This window comes from Canis lupus, chromosome 25 (assembly GCF_048164855.1).
Source record: "Canis lupus baileyi chromosome 25, mCanLup2.hap1, whole genome shotgun sequence".
Taxonomy (NCBI): Eukaryota; Metazoa; Chordata; class Mammalia; order Carnivora; family Canidae; genus Canis; species Canis lupus.
In genome coordinates, this window is record NC_132862.1 from 20,712,143 (window position 1) to 20,727,999 (window position 15,857).

A 15,857-nucleotide genomic window follows, 5' to 3' on the forward strand; every position below is an offset into this window, starting at 1 on the left:
GACATCCCTTCAGTCTCCATTGGACATTACATCACAATCATATAGAGAAGGTCACTCTTGAAAAAAAATACCTGTTTTCTGAGATCTTTTGATGTTCACATTTTTCCATTTTAAACCATCACTTTCAACAGTTTCCACTATGTTGAAGCAGCTAAAACAATTGAACTTCCTTCTCAATTATCTCCTTGCACTAAAGGATGTCAACTTTAGGGCAAATTCCTAGAACTGGGTGAAAGGGAACGCACATTTTACACTTCTACACTAATCGCCAAACTGCTCTCCAGATAGTGTACTAATTTTCACTATAACCAGGACACAGTACAAGCAAATTCCCACTTCCCCACATGCTTGCTCATGCTAGGCTTTATCCATATTTTTAATCTTACCCAAGAAAGACTAAGACCTTGGCATGATATTAGAGATAGACTATAGTTTGAAAGAGAAGGAAAGTTTGTATGGAGACTCATTTTGTGATAGGTCAATTGGCTAGTAATTATTTTAATGTTTTAATGACTTTTGCTTCTTTGGACAATCTTATAGCAGTGGGGATTCAGGGAATGAATACCTGGATAAGAACCTCTCCCTTCATCTGAAAGAGTTGTAAAAGCTAAATTCGCTAAAGGTAGGTAAAATGACAGCTACTTCATAGGCACACCAACAAAGTTCCTCTTCCTCCTCTCAGCACTGGGGCTCTGGTTGAGGTCAAGAGGGTAGGGAAGTAAGTCATAGATCCTGTGGGTTGTTTGAACACAGAGAATTCAAGTAGGGTCTGGGGCAGATTCAAGATCATCACTAGTGTTGGTTGCTGCTTTGTTGATCATTTTCTTTTTGCTAAGCAGTTCTGTGAATCTAGAGATAGGGATTGTGGGGGAGAAGTTACTGGATCTGCCTCTCATTCTGCTACATTCTCCAACCACCCTGTGAGTCAGGTTGTTGTTTTCAGAGGGTTACCGCACACATTTTATGCTGATTTGGTTTCCTGAAGGAAGTAACCCAAAGAGGGCTTTCAAAAAATTTATTATTTTTTTTCTAGCTAGGCCACACAGGCAGGGCCTTGTGGACAAGGTTAAGGAAATTATCTTCATGTAATAGCAATAGGAAACTCTTGAAGGATTTTAGGCATAGAGGTGACATGTCACATTTGCATTTTAAAAATACTCAAACAATAGTTTGAGGGGAACCAGAGTGGATAGTAATGGGCCATTAGGAAGCTGAGTTTATATTTATAAGCACTAAGTTGTATAGATCATAAATGGTCTGGGGTGGAAATACCATGGTAAGCAAAAATGAGTATCTGGTCTACATGTAGATAATTTCCACTAGGGCTAAATGGTGAAAAGATGATCAGATATTATAAATCAGATAAAGTCAGTTTAATCATCTTACTTACCAAGCAAATTTCTGATTTCACTTTCATTTAGATTTTCTTATCGATTAAGGGTATGCTGATTAGCCAACAGAAATGGTTTGATGGACAATTACATTTTCCATTCCAAATTGCTACATGTTCTTTCCTGACTTATTTACTCTGTATTAATTTCTCTAAGTGTGATTATCTCTGACAAAGTTAAATTTCTAGAGATGCAAACCTAAACATCAAGCTCTGTCCTAAGCAATCTAGACAGAGTTTCTTGTTAACATCTTTGTGTTGTTCTCTGGCTACAACAGTTTCTATGGTAGAATCATGCTGGTAAAAAACAAACAAACAAACAAACAAAAAAAGAATCATGCTGGAGTAAAATTCTTATAAAAGGATTAATACACATACTAACTTTAATCATTTTAATGTTTATAACTGGTCAGTTGTAATGCTTGAAATGATTATTACATTATATATTACATTATTATGATTATTCACATATATAATGGCCCAGTTGTAGGTTGGGTTTCCTGGAAAGAAGACTCTGAAACTCTTGGATTAACATGTGCAGGAGATATTTTAGAGAGTGATCTCTGGAACCACTTACATGAGAGAGAGAGTGTTTCAGGGTTCAGTAGAGAGAGAACTTGAATTCAAATGCAAGTGCAGCAGAGGCCTCAGCCTATCCCACAGGGAACTCTGGAGAGTTGGAATGATCCTTCAGAGTTGTCCCAGTTGAGGCAAGGGGCCAGGTCTTTGTACCCCATCTCAACCAGCTGAGTGGAGAGACAACTCAGTTGGCTGAGGGAATGAGGGGCAGTTCAGTTGGCCGTGGATTCTCAGAAGCCAATGCTCTCAGCAGCCATGGATTTGAGTGATGCTCTGCAGCATCCACTACTAGTCTACCGAAGGCTTTGTCCTTGGGCCTGGGCTTTTATACTGCATGTGTCAATAAAACACTGCTCTTCAAAAATGCCCCATTTTGCCTCCTGATACAATATATTTAGGTCACATCACTTCTGTATTATCCTGCTTACCCTCAATCTAATCATGAAGAACATCAGACAAACAAAAAGTGAGAGATATTACACAAAATAGCCTATACTCTTTTTTTAAAGATTTTATTTATTTATTCATGAGACACACACAGAGAGAGGCAGAGACATAGGTAGAGGGAGAAGCAGGCTCCCGTGGGGACTCCAATGCAGGACTTGATCCAAGGACCTCGGGATCACGAACCAAGCCAAAGGCAGACACTCAACCACTGAGCCACCCAGGTGTCCCTAGCCTATACTCTTCAAAATGTAAACATGAGGGTGCTTGAATAGCTGAAGTCAGTTAAGAATCAAACTCTTGGTATTGGCTCAGATCCTGATCTCAAGGTCATGAAATCAAGCCCCATGTCAGGCTCTGTACTGGGCATGAAGCCTACTTAAGATTCTCTCCCTCTCCCTCTACCCACCGCCACCCATCCTGCATGAATACTCTCTCTCTCTCCCTCCCTAAGAAAAAAAAAAGTAAATGTCATTAAAAAAAAGACAGACTCAGAAATTGTTCCAGGTTTTAAAAGACTAGAGAAATAAGACAGCTAAATGCATCATCTAATCAATAATTGGTTACTTGACCACAATTTTGTTAGTTTTTGCTATTAAAGACATTGTTAGGACAATTGGCAAAAATAAACTAGATAATGTAAATTTTTCAATTCTGATAATAGTTCTGTGGTTACATAAGAGAATATCCTTGTACCTAAGAAATACACAGCAATATTTAAGCATAAGAAGGTAAAATGTTCCATTTGAACAGTACCATTTATTTTTATCTCAAATATTCTCAATTTTTCCCTCAGAAAAACTACAGTATCTGTCAATGGAGAACATGACATTTTCAGTAAGTAGGACTAATTATACCTCATAGAAATGTGTTTACCTAGAATGCATAGGAGGAGAATAGATTCTATCTTCTTAAAGAGCCCTTTCTGGGGCACCTGGGTGGTTCAGTCAGTTGAGTGTCCAACTCTTGATTTCAGCTTAGGTCATGATCTCTGGGGTCATGAACTCGAGCCCCTTCTCAGGCTCCAAGCTCAGTGGAGACTCTGCTTGAGATTCTCTCTCCCTCTCCCTTTGCCCCTTCTCCCACTTATGTCCATGCTCTCTCTCTCTCTCTATCTCTCTCTCTCAAATAAACAAATAAATCTTTAAAATAAATATGTAAATAAAATAATGGTTCTTTACAAAAGCCAGGTGGCTTCACTTTTTTCAGACTTGTGCAACTACCTCCATCCTGCATATATGTATTTGGATCTTTAGGCCTATACGATTTATCTTCCTTTAATATATTTAAATAACCATTTGTAGAAATGCATGCATACATACATAAAAATAAACAACAATTTGTCATGAATTGGTTCCATTTTACATAAATATTATTAGTGAACCTCCACGGGAATTATAGTACCTTAAAAAATGGCAGAGTCATCCTGTTTGTTCAATCAGTAAGGTGCTTTGAATTGTGCTGATCTCTCTGAATAAAAAAGGAATAATATTTTTATAAACTTTTACAATTATTTAATGCTTTCCATAAAGGATCCCAAAGTAATTTACAGGTATTTAATTAGGCAATGAACACTCCTGTGAGCACACTATATATTATTCTCATTTTATTTTTTTTAAGATTTTATTTATTTATTCATGACAGACAGACCAAGAGACAGGCAAAGACACAGGCAGAGGGAGAGAAGCAGTCCTGACACGGGACTCAATCCCAGGTCTCCAGGATCACACCCCAGGCCGAAGGCGGCACCAAACTGCTGGGCCACCAGGGCTGCCAGTATTCTCATTTTAAAGATGATTCAACTAAAGAAACATTTAAAGGAGGTAGATAAATACTTATATATACACACACATATACATATATAATGTATATATTTTAAGTAATTATATGGAACATAAAATTAATAGAAAACAATGTCTACAAGATAGGCCTAATCCCCTTTATTTACTTATTTTTATGCCTCTACTGTATATATATGGGATGACCAACCCATCCCAGTTTGCCCAGGACTTTCTTGGTTTAGCACTGAAAATCCTGTGTCCTGGGAACTCTCTCAATGTCAGGCAAAGCAGAACAACTGGTCACTCTAACTATACCTTCTGTTTGTATTTCAAGGTAAATGAAAATTGATTATAGTCAGACACTCTACTAGTTAGTAAATTATAGACTGGCCTTGTGGACTTGTGAACTTAAACACTCACTTTGTTCCATAATAAAAGTGAGGCTTGGATCAACTTACATGGGCTTTTGCATTCTCCACTGAACATTTTAACTTTTCTTTTTTTTTTTTATAGAAGTGACTATGTAGAGCTACCCTACAACCCAGCAATTGCACTACTACTAGGTACTTATCCAAGTGATACAAACATAGTGATTTCAAAAGGCACCTGCACCCCAATGTTTATAGCAGCAATGTCCACAATAGCCAAACTATAGAAAGATCCCAGATGCCCATCAATAAATCAACTGATAAAAAAATAGATCAATTGATAAAGAAGATGTGATATATATATATATATATATATATATATATATATCAATGGAATACTACTCAGCCATCAAAAAGAATGAAATCTTGCCATTTGCAATGATGTAGATGAAGCTAGATTATATTATGCTAAGCAAAATAAGTCAGCCAGAGAAAGATAAATACCATATGATTCAACTCATACATGGAATTTAAGAAACAAAACAGATGAACATAGGGGAAGGTAAGGAAAAATAAAATAAGATGAAAATAGAGAGGGAGGCAAATCACAAGAGATGCTGAATTCTAGAAAACAAACTGAGGATTGCTGGAGAGGAGGTGGATGGGAGGAAGGGATAATTAGGTGATGGGTATTAAGGAGGGCATGTGATGTGATGAATACCAGGTGTTATATGCAACTGATGAATCACTAAATTCTACCCCTGAGACTAATAATACACTATACATCAACTAAACTAAATTTAAATAAAGAATAAAAAAGAAAAGAAAGAGTATGTAAACAGAATTACATGTTGCTGCTAGCCTCTCATGAGCCCAATCTTAGAACTCACAGCACTAAGAGCAGTTATTAGAGGTCCAAGGGGCTGGGAGCTTCATAATAGGAAGGGTCCCTAGGAAAAATGTAAAATGTCAAACAACACATCAACAGAACTTCCAGACATGTTGTGAGGAATGACAGACTTTGGCAAAACAGAGGTAAAAAGTATGTTAGTGAATGGCTTTCCACAGGAATCCTGGATCTTGACCCTAGCAGCAGCAGCAGCAAGAGCCCCATAATGATCAATAATGATCCCCATCAGCAGCAATCATACCACTGTAAATTAATACTGTATAGATTTTCAAATTATTCATACTTTATATGTAAAGAAAGATGAGGTTAAGAGGTAACTGGAATGAATGAAACAGCATTTGTGTATAGCCATGTGTATGGCTATTATATATAGCAATTAAACTTTAAACTACCTTGCTTAATTGATATAACACTTCCTTTTTTTTAATAAATTTATTTTTTATTGGTGTTCAATTTGCCAACATACAGAATAACACCCAGTGCTCATCCCGTCAAGTGATATAACACTTCCTTAAAAATGAATCCTGGAACGGAAAGAAAACATACCAAGAAAAAAATCATGCCTCCCTTTATACACTGTCTGTATCCTGTACACGTTTTATCACGGCACTTGCAACATTCCAAGCAATTAGAGTGATGGTTGATATATTGTAAGGACTCAATAAATACTTTTTGAAGGAAAAAATGAGAGAAGGAACAAGATTTAGGCAGGTGCACTGAATAGTCTACTGAAAATGAGCTTTCTGGGCCCCCAGGTGCTAATTAGAAAATACACCAGACATTGTTCTAAGTTGGGAGGAGGGGTAGGAGGACAATGAAATGTAAGATTATGCCCTCTGCCACTAAAAGGATTAAAACTCCATCAGGGGACACATGGGTGGCTCAGTGGTTGAGTGTCTGCCTTTGGCTCAAGTCATAATCCCAGGGTCCTGGGATCCCACATCAGGCTCCCTGTGGGAAGCCTGCTTCTCCCTCTGCCTGTGTCTCTATCTCTCTCTCCATATCTCTCATGAAAAAAACAAATAAAATCTTTTAAAAAATTAAAATTAAAAAAATAAGAAATAAAAACCATCTGGGAGCTATCACTGAAATTTTTATAATGCCTTTTGTTCAATGCAATAGTACAGAGCAATACATAAGTAAAAGTGGAATGATCAGGACAGTGACCTCAGAAGAGATGGCAGGTTCACTGTGTCCCACGTTAGACTAGGCGAGGTCCTAGCTTAGATGCAGCTTTCTGATTACCACAGACTGGATACAATGTTCCTCTTACAGCTTCCCTCTCATAGAATGGAGGTACTGAAATTCCTATGTGCTTCTCTGATTCTACCTCGAGGGAAAAATCTTCTTCTTTTTTTTTTTTTAAAGATTTTATTTATTTATTCACGATAGAGAGAGAGAGAAAGGCAGAGACACAGGCAGAGGGAGAAGCAGGCTCCACACAGGGAGCCCCACATGGGACTGGATCCCAGGACTCCAGGATCACACCCTGGGCCAAAGGCAGGTGCTTAAACCACTGAGCCACCCGGGCTGCCTGAGGGAAAAATCTTCTTGAAGGGAGGAACTCTAACTCATTCACCACTGCTTCTCCTAGCTGCCATCATGCCTGGCAAATAGAAGACCAAAAAGAAATGGTTTGGAAAGGACAGACTGAATAAATGAGTTAATGAAAACATATTTGGGGTGAATTTTAAAGGATCTGAGAAATTAAAGGATTCAACATTCAGGGATAAGAGAACAACACGGGCAAAGGTGTCCTGCAGGACAGGACTAGACTAGAAGTTCCAGGAAAGTGAATTTAGCACATAAAGCTTAAAAATTAGTTTGGCTTTTAACATGTGAGTAAGATTTTTTTTTTTGGTGTGTTCTAGGAATTACAATATACTTTTTAAAAAGTTTTCGTTTAAATTCCAGTGTAATATTAGTTTCAGGTGTGCAATTTAGTGATTCAACAGTTCCATACAACACTGGGTGCTCATCACAAGTGAACTTCTTAATTCTCATCACCTATTTCACCCACCACCCACCACCCACACCCTTCTCCCTACCCGCTGGTCATCAGTTTGTTCTCTATGGTTAAGCATCTGTTTCTTAGTTTGCCTCTCTCTCTACTTTTGTCCCTTTGCTTGTTTCTTAAATTTCACATATGAGGGAAATCATAGGGTATTTGTCTTTCTCTGACTTATCTCACTTAGCATAATTCCATCTGTGTTATTGCAAATGGCCAGATTTCATTTTTTATGGCTGAGTAATATTCCATTATATTCTTTATCCATTCATTAGTCAATGGACATAATTTGGTTATCGTAGATAATGCTGCTATAAACATCAGGATACATGTATCCCTTCAAATATCTTTGTATTCTTTGAGTAAATGCCTAGGATTAAGAATTTTTAACTTGGTGTTCTAGGCAAAAGTAAGGCAATAAAAATTTGAATTGGGAGATGACAAAATCAAAGAAATCCTTTAGTTGGTGGCAGGGGATGGATGCACTATTGAATGAGGGAAAAGAAGACACAGAACTCAGTCAAAAGGCCAAGGCAGGGGCCCAAGTCAAAGAGACGGGAAATTTGAGGGACTTGTAAAGAGAAAAGCAAAGATGGATGAGAGGAATATTTTATTTGTGATCCTATTATAAAACAGATGTATTTCAGAGACATTTGGGTGGCTCAGTGGTTGAGTGTCTGCCTTCAGCTCAGGGCATGATCCCCAGATCTAGGGATCAAGTCCTGCATCAGGCTCCCTGCAGGGATCCTGCTTCTCCCTCTGCCTATGTCTCTGCCTCTCTCTGTGTTTCTCTCATGAATAAGTAAATAAAAATCTTTTAAAAAACAGATGCATTCAGAAGAGAGTTTGAAGAAACAATCTCTATAGTCGATTGGCTATGGGTAAGAGCAAGGAAAGAAGAGTTATATTTTGGGCCTGGATAAATTAGTGAACAACAATTGTACCTACATATCAAAAAAAAAAAAAAGAAAGGAAAGGAAAGGAAAGAAAAAAGAAAAGAAAGAAAAGAAAAGGAAAAAAGAAAAGAAAAGAAAAGAAAAGAAAAGAAAAGAAAAGAAAAGAAAAAGTAGGGGGATATATTTGGTTTTGGAATGTTGCTATGGTAGCCAGATTTGAAGATGGTTCCAAATAATTCCACCACTCCCTATACACTGAAGCAACTCCTCCCATCAAGAGATAGAGCTGATGACCTCTTTTCCTGAATCTGGCTGGACCTAGACTGCTTTCACCAATTGAATACAGAGGAAGTAATGTTCTGGGAGTTCTAAACTCAGACATTAGGAAGGACTGGCTGCTTCTACTTCCTCCCTCTTAAAGCTCAGAGCCATTGGGGAAATAGTCTAGGATACCCTGAAGAAGAGAGATAGGCCATGGGGAGAAGATGACACATGGAAAATCATCCAGGCACCAGATGTCCAGGTCCAGCTGCTATCTGACTACATGAGAGACTCCAAGTGAGACTCACAGAACTACCCAGCTGAGCCCTCCAAGTCAACCCATGGAATCATGATTTATAACAAAAAATGGTGGGTATTTTAAGCCACTAACTTTTGGGATACTGTGTTAGGCAGCAATGGGTAGTTAAAATGGTTGCTTCTAGTGTAATCACAGTATATTCAAGTGAAAAAGTGCAGCAGCAGAAAATAAAACTAAGTTGCAAGGCTGGTACACATACAGAGGGGCTGTGGCCTGAGAGAGTAGACCAGCTGGCCAGAACTCTTCATCATTCTCTTGACATGGTTCTAGGAAGATGGAAATCCACAATTATTTTGAGGGCCTGTAAATTAAACCATCACTCTCTCCTTACTCTCCTTTCCCATGCATTAGAGTGTCAGGTAGCCAGGTATTTACCTCCCGTCGGCATCACCCCTGTAGTAGGGTTGCCAGGTAAAATACAGGATGCTCAGTTAAATTTGAATTTTATATAAGCAATGAATCATTTTTTAGTATAATCATGTCCCAAGGATTGCATGGAACATACTTACGCTAAAGAACCATTCATTATCTGTCTGAAATTCAAATTTAACTGGATACCCTGGTTTTTGTTTTTGCTAAATTTGGCAATCTTATCATCAGCCACAATATGGAGAGTTCTATCTGAAAAGGAGAACAGGGCAGTCAGTGTGGATATTGGCTTCCAATGTTTCCCATTGCATTCAGGAGTTTGGAGGCCCACCAGGGTAACACTGGTTTCTGAAGCGAGCTCAGCTAGCCAGCAAATCCCACTCAGAGACACAGTTACACTTTCTAGCATTTCATTCTTTTTTTTTTTTTTCTAGCATTTCATTCTTAAATATAAATAGATAGCCAGGTATTCAATGAAAGCCCACCACATTAAGAAGAAAGATAAAGAGAGATAAATAGAAAAAGTGGCCCTAGACAGAACAATTAATACAGGGAATAGGACCAAACTTTTCAAAAATGGAAATAGAATCCCCAGAGAAATCGAGGTGACAGTGTATTCCTAAAACAAGAATAAAATGCTATGGAAAAGGAAAAATCAGAGAATAAACCACATTCTTGGAATTTGAAAACACAACTGCTAAACCAAAATATTAAAAGGCTTGGAAGAGGGGATCCTGGGGTGGCTCAGCGGTTTAGCGCTTGCCTTCAGCCCAGGGCGTGATCCTGGAGTCCCGGGATTGAGTCCCACATGGAGCTCCCTGCATGGAGCCTGCTTCTCCTTCTGCCTGTGTCTCTGCTTCTCTGTCTCTGTGTCTCTCATAAATATATAAAACCTTTTTTAAAAAATAAAAGACTTGGAAGATAAAATAAGGAAATTTGGCAAGACATAGGAAAAAAAAGACATGAAGTTAAAAGAGAGGAAGGAAAGTGAAGAAATGAGGGATCATTCCAGAAAGCCCAAACCGGCTCAAAAGCATTTCAGGAAAAAAAAAAAAAAAAAAAAAAAGAACAGCCACAGAATAGAAAAGCTAAATGGAGAAACAAGCTTTCTTTGTATTACACAAGCCCATTGATTGCAGAACAGGATGAGTGGGGGTAAAACAAAACTGAAAGAAAACACCCAGCCATATCACTGGAAATGTATAAAGATAATACCCTAACAGCTTCTAGAAAAAGTTTACACACATACACGCACATCATTATCATAAAAGGGAATAAAAGGCAGACATGCCTCAGACTTCTTATCAGTGCTGTCAAAATCCTGAAAGAAAATGGGTTTCAACTCTATGTCCAGCCTGTTGATTATGTTGAAGGCAGATAACAGACATTTACAAGTATGTAAGAACTTGGGAATGTGGGGCACCTGTCTCAGTCAGTTGGGTGTCAGACTCTTGATCTCGGCTCAGGTCGTGATATCAGGGTCATAGGATTGAGCCCCGCATCAGGTTCCCCCACTCAGCAGGGATTCTGCTTTTCGCCCTCTCTCTCTGTCTGCTCTTCCTCCTGTGCGCTTGCATGTTCTCTCTCTCTCATAAATAAATAAATAAATAAATAAATAAATAAATAAATAAATAATCTTAAAAAATTTTTACTCCTAATCCATCCTTTCTTAGCAAGTTACTTGAGTATAGTCTCCAGCGAAACAGAAATAGAAATCTATAAACAAGGAGAGCAATGAAGGGAAGTACCAGGACGGCATCTATTTAAGCAGTTTCAAGAGAGAAACTCCTTCACTTGGCCAGAAAATATTTATTGTACACCTACCACATGCTAGGCCCTCTCCTAGGTATGTTGGGGATTCAGCAGTGAACAAACAAGTCCTCACAGTACTTACATTCCAATGAGGGAGGTAGAAAAATAAAACAAATTGTGTACGTCATGTAATTGTACGAAGCAACAAATGCTACGAAGGAAACAGCAGGGGAGGGAGAGGTGTGCCAGCACAGGCAGGGTGGACAAGGAAATCTTCTTTGAGGAGTGACACTTGAGGTGAGGCTTGAATGAAATGAGGAACTGGGCCATATGTAACTCTGGGGGAAGAGTATTTCAGGAAGAAGGAAGAGCAAGTACAAGGGCCTAGAGGTAGAAATGAGCTTTGCATATTGGAAGAGTGGGAAGGAGGCCACTGAGGTTGTGATATTGGGAGTCATAGGAGGTGATGTCAGAGAAATTAGCAGGCCCAGATCACAGAGCCTTCCTGCTATGTTAGCTGTGATGACAAAGTCGTTGGAGGGTTTTGAAGAAGAGAATAAAGTGCACAGCCCAATAGAGGAATACAGGAAAAGGATTCCATGAACTAGAAGGTATAATTGAAATGATGACAATATTAAGGATCAAGGCAAAGAATTAAAGAGAAAAATGGAAAGCAGTTTGCAACTCTAGGGAAAATGGGTGGTACAATAAATAAATGTAATTATAGCACATTATGGGGCTTCCCACTGAAAGAAATTTAACTCAACACAATAATATATAAATAATTTTTATTGACTTTCAACTTTTAGGATGGGATTGGAGTAAGCATTAAACAGAGTAAGCAGGGGCACCTGGGTGGCTTAGTGGTTGAGCATCTGCCTTTGGCTCAGGTAATGATCCCAGGGTCCTGGAATCAAATCCCACATCAGGCTCCCCATGGGGAGCCAGCTTCTCCCTTTGCCTATGTCTCTGCTATTCTCTCTCTCTCATGAATAAATAATAAAGTCTTTTTTAAAAAAGTAAGCAGAATAGCACTGTAGCTATGAGCATGGCTTCTAGAACAAGACTGCCTGATTTTGAATCCTGGCCTTGGCATTTATTAACTATGTGACCTTGGGAAAGTCATTTAACCTCTGTTCTTCAGTTTCCTTACCTATAAAATGGGGATAATAGAAAGTGCCTACCTCATATGGCTGTAGCGCATAAATTAATTGATATTTGTAATGTAGATGGAACAGTGGTTCCATCTTAGAACATGATTGGCATTAAATTAATGTTTTTTAAATTATATACCAAGGTATAATCAGAGACCAATAGAAAAGTGCTCTGTCCAAAACTCTCTGTCCCACAGATGTGAAGTTCCATTATTAGGGATTTTTGCTGAAGGCTTCACAATCTTTTAGAGCCCCTGTGAAGTAAAAGTTATTTTGAGAGGGATGACATCTTAAATTCTCATTTTCTCCAAAGTTGTTTGAATTAATCAAATCCTATGCAACCTTGACCCTTGTCTGAGCACACAGGCAGCATGGTGGGCAGCTGAGCTAGGGAGAGGGGCCCATTCACCAGGAAAGTACACAGCTTCAAAAGGGGATAGGAGAGGATAGTTCAAGAGGGAACTAACTAGGACTTCAAGACAAACAACCTCCCAATTTGGCCAAGAACCAGACTTCAACCAATAGAGTCTTGGCTCCTATTTCTCCATGGCCAGTCCTGTCTGTGTCACATTGACATGTTTAAACCAAGACAGACCAGGGAATGAGTACCAGGTTTGGCACAGGCTCAGGTTATTTACTACCAAACTAAAAAGCTGTGTTGTTTCTGGGGCTGCCACAGAGTCAAACCCCAGGAACCTCTTTCTTCACATTTATTTTTGTCCAAGGCTCACTGGCCCCTACAGTGGACTTGATCCCAAAGGGTGGTCCCTGAACCAGGTCAGCCTCGAGGGCTTGGGATGGGCTGTTTGTTCAGGCAGGAAACAGCTCAGAGAAACTCCACCCGCCTTTGGAAGTGGTTGCCTTGGGAGACCTTTCAATCCCCTCCAACTGGGGCTTCTGGCTGGCTGAACTCTTCTACTATTTCCACAAAAAATAGTGTCTGCGTTTGAGTGGAAAGAACATCTGTACAAGTTAAGACCTGCCTCTTTTCAAGATGAGAATTTCTGATCCATAGGGCAATCTACTTTGGAAGTTGATGAAATCCAAAATGTGACATTTCCAGTAAGCCCTTTCCAGCTTTTAGATTTCACTTTGAGAAATATGATATAGGAAGAAACCATGCTGGCTTAAACAAGTCACCATCAGCATTTGCATTTAAAGTATAGAAATCATAAAATTTTAAAGCTGAGAGAGACTTACTACCATCTAGTCCCCGCCCCACCTTTTTTTTACATATGAGGAAGCTGAAAAAAGATGTAGTAGAGATCTCCCTTGCAGCCCCCCTCCCACTCTAATGGCCACGTTTAGATGTCTGGTTGTTTGTGAGTGCAAAAGAAATCTGAGAAGCTTGGAACGGGCAATGGCCAGGTCAGTCCAGCCCCACATGTCCACTGTACTACAGGCCCAGGGGTCCTGAATCCAGAGCACTTGGGAGCTGGAGACACAAAGGAAACATAGAAAGGATAGAAAGTTTGGGAGCAAATGGGTAGGAATCAGACACATAGGATTTTGTTCAGCTGAGGACAAGTCCATCACTCTGGAACTCTCAGTGTGGTCTCCCCATGGTCTAGGCTATAAAGTATATTTACTCTGAAATATGGAAATACTTATCATTTTATCAGACTGATAAAATGTTTTAAAAGGTGGAGGTTGGAATAGAATTGGTAATGTACATGTCAGGGAAGAAAGCAAACTTTCCTTAGGGCAGTATTGGTGAAAACTAGCTTCGCTCTCAACATTTTTACCCCTCTCTCTGAATTATCTCTTATGCTCTTTTTTTCTAATGAGCTTTATTTGGCAGAACAGTCTTAGGTACACAGCAAAGTTGAGTGAAAAGCAGAGTTCTCATGTACTCCCTATCCCCACACAAGCACAGCATGGTCCACTATCAACATACAGTTCCAGAGTGATGCATTTGTTACAATTGGTGAATTTATTTATATTGACACATCATTATCAACCAAAGTCTATAGTTTACATTAGGTTTCACTCTTGGTGTTATACATTCTGTGAGTTTTGAAAAATGTATGATGAATATAATCCACCATTACAATATCATACAAAATTTTCACTGTCAGGCAGCCTGGGTGGCTCAGCGGTTTAGCACTGCCTTCAGCCCAGGGCGTGACCCTGGAGACCTGGGATCGAGTCCCACGTCGGGGTCCCTGCATGGAGCCTGCTTCTCCCTCTGCCTGTGTCTCTGCCTCTCTGTGTGTGTGTGTGTCTCTCTCATGAATAAATACATAAAATCTTTTTTAAAAATTTCACTGCCAAAAATCTATGCTTTGCTTCTTCATCCCTCCCTCTCCTATAACCCCTGGCAACCACTGATCTTTCTTATTTCCAGAATGTTATATAGTAGGAATCACATAATATGTAGCCCTTTCAGATGGATTTCTTTACTTAGTGATATGCATTTAGAGTTTCCCCATATCTTTTTTGGCTTGGTAGATCATTTCTTTTTAGCACTGAATAACATTCCGTTTTCTAGATGTACCCACTTTATTTATCCTTTCACCTACTGAAAAACATCTTGATTGCTTCCAAATTTTGGTAATTATGAATAAAGGTGCTATAAACATCTGTGGGTAGGTTTCCTGTAGACAGAACTCTTCAACTCATTTTGAGTAATACCAAGGAATGTAATTGCTGGATTATATGGTGAGAGTATGTTTAGTGTTTTAAGAACTGCCAAATTGTCTTCTGAGGTGACTGTATAATTTTGTATTCTTCCCAGCAATGAATGAGGGTTCCTGTTGCTACACATCCTCACCAGCATTTGGTGTTGTCAGTGTTTTGGATTTTAGACATTCTACTAGGTGTGTAGTGGTACCACATTGTTGTTTTGATTTGCAACTCCCTGATGACATAGGATATTGAGCATCTTTTCATATGCTTATTGCCATCTGTACATATTCTTTGGTGAAGAATCTGTTCAAGTCTTTCACTTATTTTTTAATCAGATTGTTATATTGTTTTTTCTTGTGTTCCTTGTATATTTTGGATAATAGTTCTTTATAGGATATATTTTTTGCAAATATTATCTCCCACCTAGTGTCCTCTCATCCTCTTGACTGTGTTTTTCACAGAGCAAAACTTTTTAATTCTAATGAAGTCTAGTTTGTCAATCATTTCTTTCATAGATTATGACTTTGGTATTTAAAAAATCATTGCCATACCCTAGGTCATTCATATTTCCTCCCATGTTATCTTCTAGAAGTTTAATAGTTTTGCATTAATTAACTTAATTTTTTAGATGTGGATGTCCAAGTGTATCAGCATATTTGCAAATATTTTCATATTTGTTGAAAATGTATCTTTTCTCCATTGTTGCCTTTGCTTCTTTGTCAATGTAACTTGCTGGGTTTTGACTGAGATTGCATTGAATCTCTAGATCAAGTTGGGAAGAATTGACATCTTGACAATATTGTGTCTTTCAATCAATGAATGTGGAATATCTTTCCACTTATTTAGTTCTTCTTTGATTTACTTCAGAGTTTTCAATTTTCTTCATATAGATCTTGTTTATATTTTGTGAGGTTTATAGCTAAGTATTTCTGAGGGTGCCAATGGAAATGACATTGGGCATTTTATTTCAAATTTTACTTGTTCACTTCTGGTATATA

The 15,857-nt window shown here is 38.6% G+C and overlaps 1 long non-coding RNA gene across 9 annotated transcripts in view; it reads right to left on the bottom strand.

Annotated features, from left to right (window-relative positions):
• The window catches only part of LOC140617332 (uncharacterized), a 66,414-nt gene that overhangs the window by 1,572 nt on the left and 48,985 nt on the right, over positions 1–15,857 (bottom strand). For 6 of the 9 annotated variants that reach the window (XR_012017579.1, XR_012017578.1, XR_012017580.1 and 3 more), the window contains one exon: positions 3,818–3,883. This is a non-coding gene — a long non-coding RNA (uncharacterized lncRNA). Of the gene's footprint in view, positions 1–71; positions 226–3,817; positions 3,884–15,857 lie in introns of all 9 variants that reach the window. The other 3 variants (XR_012017574.1, XR_012017576.1, XR_012017577.1) reach the window with 1 other exon arrangement.